The 12221-nt window shown below is 37.3% G+C and overlaps 1 protein-coding gene across 1 annotated transcript in view; it reads left to right on the top strand.

The window, feature by feature from the left end:
- The window catches only part of LOC122821768 (mitochondrial import inner membrane translocase subunit TIM16-like), a 111399-nt gene that overhangs the window by 19251 nt on the left and 79927 nt on the right, over positions 1-12221 (top strand). The window lies entirely within an intron of this gene.

Raw genomic sequence — 12221 nt, 5'->3', positions numbered from 1 at the left:
AGGTTTCTAGTTGCTCATACTAATGAACAGGGTCTTCTTTTTGCATTTCCGTGTGTGTGTTTGTGGGTTTACGCTCTAGGTTGTTGGTGAAGATTTTTCCTTTCACATTTTTTATTTGGAGGAAAGGGATAAGGGTGAATGCCAGCTGGCAAACATGGAGATCTTTGCTAACATGTGTGTGCTGTTTGTGAGAGGAGGCCTCATTAGTGAGTTGGCTATTCAGAAACCTCTATTTTCCAACTAATTAAGTTCCTATGCACACATGTGGATCACACCTGGAGCCAAAATGGAATGGTGATTCGTGCTTTCTGCTGAACCATCACAATAATGAAGAGATACTTTAGGGATTTCTGATGATTCTGTTTTATCTACTAAATTGTTTAGGAGTTGTGAGCTATGTTAAAGTCACAAAAATGACTGAAATAAACTCATAATCACTCAACTCAACTCATAATCTCATAATCATCAAAATGAAGTCGAAATAAACAAATTTAAAGAAGCAAGGAAATTCTGCTTCTTAGATTTCAGATTTGAATAGCTTGAGTAAAATGATCACACTTCAGTCAGTGACTATATAAAAATAATTATTATTAGTATTAATAAAGGTCTAAGGTCTATGTCCTAATGATATATTTATTTATTACCAAGCAAAACAAAAATACAAAACTGTGATGCTAACAAATGTAAAGATTTTGACTATTTTATCGCAGTTTTATCGCAGCAATGAGGAACAGTTTGCATTCAGTGAATAAACTAAGATGAGGATCTCGGATGCAGATTGGTCAAACTGCACTTTATTTCAAAGGAAATAAAGTGCAGTTCTGGCTCCATCCTTGACTGGCACACTGACCTTCGTTTGACTAAGTGCTGCTGCTTTTTAATTTTCCCTAGGCAGCATAGCACAGTCTGTGTTTCCTTTTCTCCATAGTCTTGCTTAATTACTTGAGGTTATCTTTATGCGGAGCTGCATGGAGGAGCTGAGTTTTCACAAAGGCAGACTTGCCATGCACTTGCATCACTCTGGGGATTATGAGTACATGCAAACTATTGCTTGTCTAACATGGATGATGTTTTGTTAATGAGAATAAAGAAGTCCAAGATGTGGCGTAAATTTAGGAAGCATTACCAGATGGGAAACACTGAACTAATAATAATTTGTTCATTCATTCATCAGCAATAAATAATATATAGCTAATTTTTAGTACACACATTTATCAAACGTAATGAAGGGCTCAAATGATTTATCAGTGCTGGAAACAGATGGAAACGTCCTCATTGAGGAGATTGTTTCTATGTGGAGTACCATGCCAAAATCATTAGATTAGGAAATGACAGTTTATATCATTAAAGCTAAATGGCTCAACTTATCAAGTGGAAAAACGGTTCAGTTATACTTTATTTATGTGTAACAAAACTATGGCCATAAATCACTGCTGACAAGCAGTAATAACATTGCATTTATTGATTCACTAAGTATATTACTTCTGCTTGTGTTTTTTTTTTTTTATTGTGTTTTTTCCAAAACTGAGCACAGGGTAAGTTAGGAAGTTTTAATGAGTTACCTGAAGTTAGCTAACACATTGCTTCCCATTACACGTGCAGCTTTCTATGGCATACAACAAAGCAAAGTAAGAATTTGACTGCGTGGAAATATTTGCAGTTGTGAAAAATTTAGATAACTAAGGCTTGGGAACTAATAATCCTGCCACTATGCCTTTCACTTCAAAGCCAAAGAAACATATTTAGCTTTTAGAAAACAAATCTCGATCACCTCCATACCACGTTTTTAATACTGTGGTGTGATTTCAGAAATTATCACTAACCTTATATTTACTATATATTTTTTTGTACTTCACACTACATTAAAATAAAAAAAAAAAATAAATTTTTGCACAAAATGTATCAAAAGGTAGATCATGTTGTTTTTAGTTGTGGATTTTTGTGTAAATGCCATGAAAGTTTTGAGTTATTACTCAAAGTTATCTCACTGTGAGAATGTGGCCGGTCCATGTCACATTCTCATACCTTATTTGCAGCCATTTGTTTCTGTACAAATTTTAAACCACATTCCATGGATGAGTGGTGGCAAATACATGCTGAGGCAGCGCTGTGACAATATTCCCCCCTACAGTGTTTGCGTTGCTGCTGTTTACCGTCAACGCTGGGAATGGGATACATGTGTGCATACCTGTCCAGGTTATTTTTATAGAACAGTAAGACAGTGTCCTATAAAAATAACACATTTGTAAGAGTGGTAACTGTTTAACGTCTTAAATGTGTGTTGCACATGTCTTATAAACATCCTGTTCTTTCTCAACAAAAGCCAATTTAGGCCATCTTTTGCTAATTGAGCCTCTTAAAGCAACGGGTTCTTCTGGAATTTGTGGTTTCACGCTAGAGCTCAATAGACGACATCCCTGAATAAAGTTGCTAAACAATGGGGGGAACTAAAGACCCATCTTAACTGAGCAGCAACAGGAGGTTGTTAGTACAGTGAAGATGAGGTGATTCATCAAGCCGTCACTTATCTGAAGCGTACCCTGAGTAGGGTTCAGTATTTCCATATTTTCAGTCTTATCAAATTACTTCTCGTGCCCTTACCTTTCCCATTGTTTATTTCCTATTTACATATGAAACTTTAATATGCATAATCTTTAAAAAATAAAAATAAAAAGGAGAGACGAGTCCGTATAATTTAACGCACCAAACAAATATTAGTTGAAGACAGAAAGGTAAAACCGCAGAATAGCATCCAGGATTTACAGCGGTCAGAAGGGTTCATGGCTGCACATAAATGACACCCCTGAAGGCCATGTGCCTCGCACACGTGTGCCCTCACTGGATGTCACTGCTCAGAACTCATGTTTCTTTACAAATGTGTGGGGGTACTTTGAAGATGTGAGGCCTCTGTGATGTGGTTTCAGAGACGGAGTGCAGTCAGCCAGCTGCATCGGCTGCTGCTATAAGTGACAACAGGCACCGGAGGACTTGGTCAGGCTTTAGAAATTGAGGTGCTTCATGATGTCTCCAGCAGTACAGGCATGATTTGCTCTTCCTCAGTGTCGCTCACCCCGCCTCCATCAGACCCCTCCCTCTTGGAGGCCCGTGTCTGTTTTTGTAGAGCAGGTCTGGTGGACAGATTCTCATCCCAGCGTTAGGATTTCTTGTGGTTGTCAGCAGCATCATTCCTCCATCTGTCATTAGTGCCCCATCCTGCCCCAAAGATCCTTGCTCGCATCTTAAGGCCCAAGCCACTAAGTGCATCTCTAGAACATTCATTGCTGGAGCTTTCACCACAATAACCATCAAAAACCCCGGAGATCACCAAATGTGTACTTGAAATCTCTTCTGGCCGCCTTGTGCTTCTTTTGGATCCAAACACTTATTCAGGGAATTCAATCAGCATGTTAATCATGTTAGTTCCAGGAACAGAGTGTCTGTGTGCCGTGCTGTCATCCAGGACCAGCCGCTGTGACCATGGCTGGTTTTCCCAGAGGGATTCAACTGCCAGTAGGCAAAGTGTCTTTGCTGCCAGTCTACAGACAGACAGTTTAAGGCATTCATTCTCTTCTTTATTCAAAACTTAGACTAGTCACAGTATCTCAAAAACATACTTTACTCACCATACAAAATCTAAACGTATGGATTTTAGTTTGAAAAAATATGGAGTTCAAGTTTTTTTGTGCGTCCACACACTAAGCAAATTATTTTTTTTGCATCAGTAAAGGCCTATTAACAGTTGAATCGAGAAGTTTACTTACCCTGAATGAAAAGATACATACACATTAGTTCCCCCCTTTCCAAAGTTCAATTAGACCAAACCTTTTTTGTTTTAGGACAGTTAGAATTACCAAAATTATTTCTTTTTGCTAAATGACACAATAGTGAGAGAGATGTTCTAGATTTATTTATTTATGGGACCACAGAGCTCTAATGTGGTTTTTAAAACAATAATAAAAAATAAACTCAAATTAAAGTACCATTTGATAAGTTCCGCATTTATTCATGTTAAGCCACAAACTTCAACGCACTTGACTGGCATTTTTTGGGTGACTGACCAAGATAAGAAATATATTTCTTTAAAAAAAAAAACATTTGAAGAGCTTTTTTTTTATTGTAATATCTCTAAATAAACAACTGATCTCAGAAGCCTAATTAGTAAATGGATTCCACTGGTGGGTAGAAAGTCATAGGAAGTCCCATTTCAATGGAAATCATGTATTATATTCAGCAAACATGGGACTGAATTTAACTTTTTGTAAAACTAACATTGTACATTACCCCAGACACACTCTTACTGCATGATGGAAAATGGTAGTGGCAACATACTATATGGATGGTTTCTGCAGTCTTTACAGTTTAGTCAAAGTTCATATTTAGATCTTATCGAAAATCTGTAGAAAACTTGAAAATTGCTGTTTTCAGACTTGCTAAATTCAAACCTATTGAGCTCGGCCTAGTTTACAAAAAGACATGACAGTTCAGTCTCTAGAAATAAACATGTGGGCAGAGTTGTTGGTTGGAAAGCCCACAATGGTCACTGAAATAACTTAACAATGAGGAAAGTAGTAATGGATAAAAATGTAGTGAACATTAACCAGTAAAAATCTGCTATTCCTTTTGAATTGCGGTTAAGCAGAGTTGATTTAAAAATAAACTATTGAAACAGGCCTTGACAAAAATTTTGGATCAAAAAGGATTAAGTTGAGGAAAAAAAACTCTTTTCATCCATCGAGAACCTATTCTCCGTGTCCAATTAATCATAACTTCCTCTGGATCAATAAAGAGTCACCTAACCTAAGTATCCTTATCTTCATTCATGCTTAAATATAAGAACAAAAGGGGTTTTGGACACAAAAGATAAAAAAAAGGGTTAAGAAGTATCAGAAAGGACTTCTGGATATCCCATTCTCCCTGGAAACTATAAATACATTTGGAACAGTGCAGCTTGTGAACTTTTTTTTTCACAAGATCCGCAGGTTTGGCCTGGCGTCTGCTGAAGTAGACCTTGCCTCAAAGCTGCGCTCACTTTCTGGCTGGCTCACATGTCAGCTGCATTTTACTTCATATGGGGTTTTCATTTGCTGACTCAGGAGAAATGACAGTAGGGAAAGAGTGACTGCTGATGAAACAAAGATGACAATAGGCAAAGGTGAAGGAGGTGAAGCCGTGCAAGCTGCACCTTACTGAAATTTTAGCAAATATGTTTTTATATGCAAACATGTGCTCATTTGTGCATTGCTAGAAATTATCCTTCTAGCTTCTAAACTGGATGCGAATGCCAGTTAATATTGCCTTGTAACACTTTAATTTATCAAAAAGTTGGGTTCAAAATTATTCTAAACTAAATTAAGCTGTAGCAAGTTAAATTAGAGGTAAGTGGTGTATATTGAAATGATCTGTAACCTTTTTGAAGAATTTCTTTTTTTTTTTTTTTTTTTTTTATTATTAAAGCTGAAACTGCAGAATTCCCTCCTTATCTTTCCTTCAGATTTAAACTCCCTGTCCGGCTTCTGTCATCGTCCACGTTTATTTTTGTCTGTGAGAAGCCTGAGAGTGTACGAAGAAGTAATGAAAATAACAGTTTGTGGCTTCTGGACATTCTGGAGAAATGAGCAAAATGTAATATGCTTTCAATTAGCAGAGGAAAAAATAGAAATAGGGACAGAGGAAATGAAAGCATATAGTGGCCGGTTTGATTTCCATCTTCCAGCCCCTCGCTCTGTCCTATTTCTAGAAGCTTCTGTGGGGTTAGACTTACACTGGATGCAGCTTATGCTGATTTAAAACACATTCTAAATGGCCCATGACGACAGAACAGGAAGAAGAAAACCTACTAATTACTAAAAAGACTCATTAGTAATGGATCAAAAGACTGAGCATTGGTTTATGTAGGGTTGATGAAAGCTGCAGTAGCTATTGATTAGAAAAGAGGGGCATAAACTGTCTTTAACATCAGTCAGGCTTTAAAGGACATGCAAATAAAGAGAATCTCAGAGAAAATGAGGTAGAAGAGCAGCTGCAACTACAGCTCTGTGCAGGAAATGTTGCAAAAGACGTCTAACTTACCAAGTCCATATCTTGAAAATCATCTACAGTCCTGGAAAAGACATTTTTTTTGGTATTTTAATTTTGAGAAGCCAGACATCTAGACTTTAACTAGACCATTTTATCACATGAATATATTTTCATCTATACCATTCCATTTTAGCTCTGGCTGTATATTTTAGGGTTGTTTTCCTGCCATCGTCATACATTTTTTGCAGCCTCTAAAAGCTTTTATTCCACGATTATTCTGTATTTAGCTCCAATCGTCATCAACTGACCAAATTCACTGTCTGCGGAAAAAAACAAGCATCAAAAACATGTTTACTGTGGAGATATGTGTAGGGTGATGTACAGTCAATTTACATCTAGGCTAATATTTAAAATTTGACCGGATCACATTCTTATAGTTTCCACATAGCTTGTGGCAAACTGCAAGCATTACTTCTTTTTGCTTTCTTTTAAAAATGTTTTTCAACTTGTTTCTCTTACCAGACCTGTAGAGTTCACTGTTAACAGATGCCCTGCCAACAGTTCTGTGGAGCTCCTTAAGCATTACAATGGGGCCCTTGATCATTTAGTTAATTAATACTGTCCTTGCTTGGTACCTTGCCATGTCTTAATAGGTTTTCAGTTGCGTCATAATCCATTTTGGCATAATCAGTTAAGCAGTTTTTCTTCAGGTTTTCAAAGCTTAGGGTTTTGTTGGATTTAATTTCAATTTAGCAAAGTAAATGGGGTCTGAAAACAAAAATATTCTTCAATTTTCAGATTTTTATTTGTTAAACTAAAAACTATGTACATGCATTTAACTTGTGGTTGTAACATGGCAGAATGGGGAAATATAGTGAGTAGTGCACCAAAGGCAATTAACTTTCACATGAATTAAATAGTATTTTATTTCAGTCAAGTTAATGTCATTGTCATTGGCAGCTAGGAGAGGAAATTGTGCAAAACGAAGACAAATCCAAAGAAAACTTTTCAAAAACCCTTTAAATTTCATGGTACTGTGTATTTCTAGGAAGGCTAAAATGAGTAAAGATTAGGAACGTGATTGACACGCTACCCTAACCACAAGCTGTCAACACGGTGGACAACACGAGGTTGCAAAAATAATCATTTCTTCTGCACCTTCACACATTGTGGATTTTTTCATGAAAAAAATCCACAACTTTCATGAGATGATCTGCAGAACAGAAAGGAGGACAAAAAGAGAGGAGATAGAGCTTGTGATCGCTCCTCTATGTGTACACTGACACCTGATATTTGTCCTGGTGGTTGAATCAACATTCTCGGCTAGTGACACAGATGTGCACGCCGTCTGTTACAGTTCAGAAGTTAAATAGCTGGGGGGAAGCTACAGAAGGAGAAGAAGTGATACTCGTTTGTTTATATTGGGAGAGGATATTTAATAGGCTCATAAAAGCGTAATTGGCCAGACTGCTGAATGGCACTTTGAAGGATCTGGATCCCAGCTCGCAAAGTGCATAACCTCCCTGTGAACTCATTCTAGTTTCACTCAAGGTTCAATTGCATTATTTCATCCATCAGTGCCGTCATCCTGGCTGTATTTCTGCTCGGTTCACTGTCCCCACCTGGTTCCAATCTTTTATCATTTAACAGACATAGAAAGTACATTGCAACGTCAATGAGGCTGACACCTGTGTTTCCTCTACTTCCTTCGCAAATTATTCAAGCTGGCGTAGCTCATTCCCCTCACCTCCGTTTGTCCTGTTTCTGTTATTCACATCAAGTTAGATTTGGATTTTCTCTCTCTCCGTTCTCTCTCCCTTTACATATTTTTTCAGTTGCATCAAACTCTGTATGTTGCGTGTGTCTTTAAATGAATACTCTAAGGTCAGTGGGTTTTCAGTTATATCCATATACTACTGTGGCAGAGAGATATAGTTTGTCATACACACACGCACACTCACACAGTCCAGATGTTGTGTCCTATGGCTGCCACTGGGCCGTGGTAGTAGCTGCGGCTGCCTCGTGGTTCCTTAGCCTGAAAGTTTGCTTTTACAAGGAGAAGGTGAGCAGAATAGAGCATAACCATAATCCTCCTTCATGGCTTCTGCTGCCAAGTCTCGAAGACATCCTAACCCAACGGCCCAAGGCTGCACGTGTACCAAGACATGGGTGTGATCTTGTTGGTATAATTTACTCAACATTCTTTCAGCTGGAAGAGTTCGTGCCAGTTTATTGGATTTGTATGGATTATGTTGCAGGGACTCCAGTAAAGCACAAAAAGATGAAAAGTTTTCATTCCTGAAAGCGTTTCTTTTAGATGTTTGTTGAAGAATTTTTTTTTTTAAATTTATTTTCTTTTTAGACTACAGAGAAGTAAACAATATGTGGAATAGAAATTTGGGCTTAAAATATATGACTGGAACCTTTGATGCGCCAGAAGATTGAATTTGCTGTTTGTAATTATTATTTGATTTATGTGTAAATTTAGTGTGATGTCATAGTGAACTATATGAGTTTTATTTCTGGTTTCCCTGCTTTTGCCAAACCTTTCTTTTAAGCTCATTTCAGGTCTCCTCCGTACACTGAGATAATTTCACCACCATGTTAAGGTTTTCTTCATCTTTTTTATTTTTTATTTCATTAATTGTATTTGATGGTTTCCTTTTATTTATTATGTTTATCTGACTAAATTATAAACAAATTTGGCCAGTATTTTTAATTTTTTTAAATGTTATATTTACTTGAGTGAATTCTGACTTTGATGACTGAATGTGATCCTAAGCTCCACAGGATTCACCACAATAATTTTCAGGAAAAAAAAATCTAGAACTGGTAGGATTGGTTTTAGGTTTCCCTGAAAAGTGATTGCTGTGACTTTCCCAACTTGTTTCCAATTCAGTCATTAACCGGACCTGTAACTTCTGTCGAAGTTGCTGGTTGGTTCATGTGAGTGTTGACACCCACAGCCAATTTAGAGCCAGGATGTAATCAAACAACCAAACCTTATGGTGATAGAAAGAAGCCAGAGCACTTTCACATGTGAAAGGGTCATGTACTTCTTTCACACTTGAGGTTTGGACCAAGACCTACTGGCTGTAAGGCGTTACAAATCTAAATATGGCAATACTACAACTAGTTGGTGTCAGCTGGAACATACTAACACTATTGTTTTGCAGTTTTGTCTCAGAGCTTGCAGACTCATCGTGCACTTGGATTTATCCTCCTAATCTATGGTGTTTATTAATTCATTAGACTGTCACCATTTTGATCTCACAGGAAATGCTGTCACCCCCTTAAATGCTTCGCACTGCTTCTCAGTTGTGTGTCTGCATGACTGAATATGGCAAAGAAAAAATGATGATTGTGAGTTTTTAGTGTTTACTTGTGCATGTTATTTAAACACAACTGGAATCTCTTGCCAAGAGAATGAATCACACTCCTCTTGTGGCTCCTAAAAGCAGCTCTGCTATTATAGACACTTAGCAGTTTATAATGGTCTGATATCAACTTGTTCCTGGTTTGGCCTGAATGCCAGAGAATTGTTTTGACCGTGGATGGAAGTTAGTCGGTAATGAATTGCTCAGTGGCAATAGATTCAGCCTGTTTATACCACACCAGCATCAGCCTTTATTCCTTCTTGCCATTTTCTGATGTATTGCTTTTTTAGGCCCGAGTTTACTCTGTCCTTCTTTCGCTAACCACGGTTATTTTTCAACCAGCTCTCCTGCATGGGCTTATCAAGACATCTTTGAGCTCTGTTACTTGCACAATGCAAACTAGTGAACTGCATTCCAGAAAGTGGGCTTTAGCCATGACTGTGGTGTTTATTCTATCCAGGACTTATTATCAACCACGTCAGAGCTTTGGTCATGTTACTTCAGAATTGTTTTGGAAAGCCAGCCCAGCAGAATGTTTTGAAAATCCTCTTAGAGGATAAAGCATTTAAGGAGCACACCAGGAACAAGAAAACATCTGTTCAACATACAGACAGAGTCAGTCAAAAGTCTGGTATGGACAGAGATGAATTGTCCCTAAGAGAGGTGCAGAAGTTGAAGTGTGCATTTGATGTCGGTGGATGGATATGTAGTACAGTAATATCAAGTTCCTTGATAGCTGAGAACTGTAAATTTAGTTTGAGCCGTTAGTGTAGCCTACACCCTATGTTCAGCCGGCTACCAATAATTCATACTTGTCCTTATTTCTCTGCAAGGTCGTCTTTACGTTGAAGCTTTACATTTGGACAAAAAGTTAAACCATTGAAAGTAAAGTTGATCATATATATGTACAAATCTTAGATTTGTGAGCAATTGATCATCCATTAAGCGCAATAGTTTGCTTTCAAATGGCAGTTTGAATTTACTGCATTTTTCTAGCTTTAACAAAAGAACTACAACACATAGCCTTCAAAATATCATATCCATCTGTATATTGTTTGTTCAATCACACAGGATTCTGGATATTTTTCTGAATATTTTCATTCTTCTTTTGTCTTCCTTTTGGGAAACTATTGTAAGACAAAATAGATAAGATTTGACAATAGCAGCTTTACGTTGATCTTTTTGCTTTGTTTTGATCTTAAATCCAAAAACATTTTTTTAATACTTTACTTAAATGTTAGTTCTAAATTTGACACCATTGACCACTGCAGTCTTAACCTAAAGACTTGAATATGTGGTTTAGTGCAGAGGAATTGCTCTTGGCTTATTACATTAATTCCTATCTCGTATATTTCAGTTTGTTCATCAGTTATGGTGCTCTACAAGGTTTTGGGTTCGATCTGTTTTTTTTATCCTCTCTTCTAAGAAATATCATTTGAAAAACAATATACACTCTATCTGTTATACTGATGACGTCCATTGTAATAAGTGAAACCTAAGTAGACAAGCAAATAATTGGTGCTCCAAATGTTTGCTTATTGACTCAAGCAAAACTTTCTAAGTTGGATGCAATTTCACCATCAAAAATAAGTTTCAGAAAGAACTAATGCATGAATAGAAAGGAAGATGATTGAGATTCACTCACAAGAAGTAGGCAGATCATTATTATAGCACTATCTGGAAAGGAGCTGGCAGCATAAAGGTAGTTCATGTCCACTTAGTCTGCTTTAAACATGTTAAGGGAAGATTAACTTGCTCAAAAATAAAGCTACATGGACAGATTAACAAACTCAAATTTAGTACTTTTTATTTGGAATGCAACTAATTCGGTTTTTTACATGTACCATTAAAATTTACAGCCCACAAATCCCTTGACACTTGTTGCAGTTTCAAAAAAACACTTTGTTGACAGGGGTTTTAATATGCTTAGAACCTCCGAGGCAGAGCCTTTTCAGATCTACATCTACTAAAAAGATAACATACTATTATAGCACCCTGTGGAGAAGGGAGTGAACTTGTTAAATTCCTCTGCACAGAAATAAATAAAACAAGCAGTAGTTCAACTGGCAAAAATGAAAACTTCTCTTTCCCATATTTGTGAAACCCTAAAAGCTGCTGCATCTGGAAAAGACTAGCTCATACTGTCTCATTCATTGTCCATATGTATGTAAATGAGCATCACCTGGGGAACATTTTGGAGCATAGGAGTTCTCATTTAATGCGAAATTGAAGTAACCACATCCTCTGTGTCTTCCTTGTAGCATTTGCTCCCCAAACCACCAGTCTGAGAGTGAGAGGATGACAGAAAAAAGCAAAGGAAGATTTGGGGTTTGAGTTATTATTAACAGGAAGTGTGTGTTGGTTCCTCCCCACACAGATGTGCAGAGCTCCTGTCAAACAGGATTTAATCTCTGCGTTCATGTCAGCTTCAACTGCAGATCCAAGAGGTAGCCAACAAGTCAATGTTACCCTCACATTAACTTGAGGGTAACAAGTCAATGTGAGGGTAACATTGGTCAATTAATGGTTAGATGAGAATGAGTGAGGACAAGTTGAGACTCACAGAAAGACGTTTTGTCTTCTTGCCATGGCAGACTCTTTCAGGGTTGTTTGTTTAAGGTATTGTGGCTATAAAAATACAATACTTTTGAGAGACAGGGTGGGATTATTGGCTAACATCTCCTGTTCTGTGGAAAACGTATCACTATCAAGTAAAAAAAAAGCCCAATTTTACTGCACATCTAATTCACAATTACAAGATGTAATGAGAGGTCCGATAAATTGCAAAGTGTTAAAAGCCACTCCTTTTAAGGAATAATAACTCCA

Source organism: Gambusia affinis, linkage group LG19 (genome assembly GCF_019740435.1).
Source record: "Gambusia affinis linkage group LG19, SWU_Gaff_1.0, whole genome shotgun sequence".
Taxonomy (NCBI): Eukaryota; Metazoa; Chordata; class Actinopteri; order Cyprinodontiformes; family Poeciliidae; genus Gambusia; species Gambusia affinis.
This window is presented reverse-complemented; position numbering and strand designations above follow the sequence as displayed.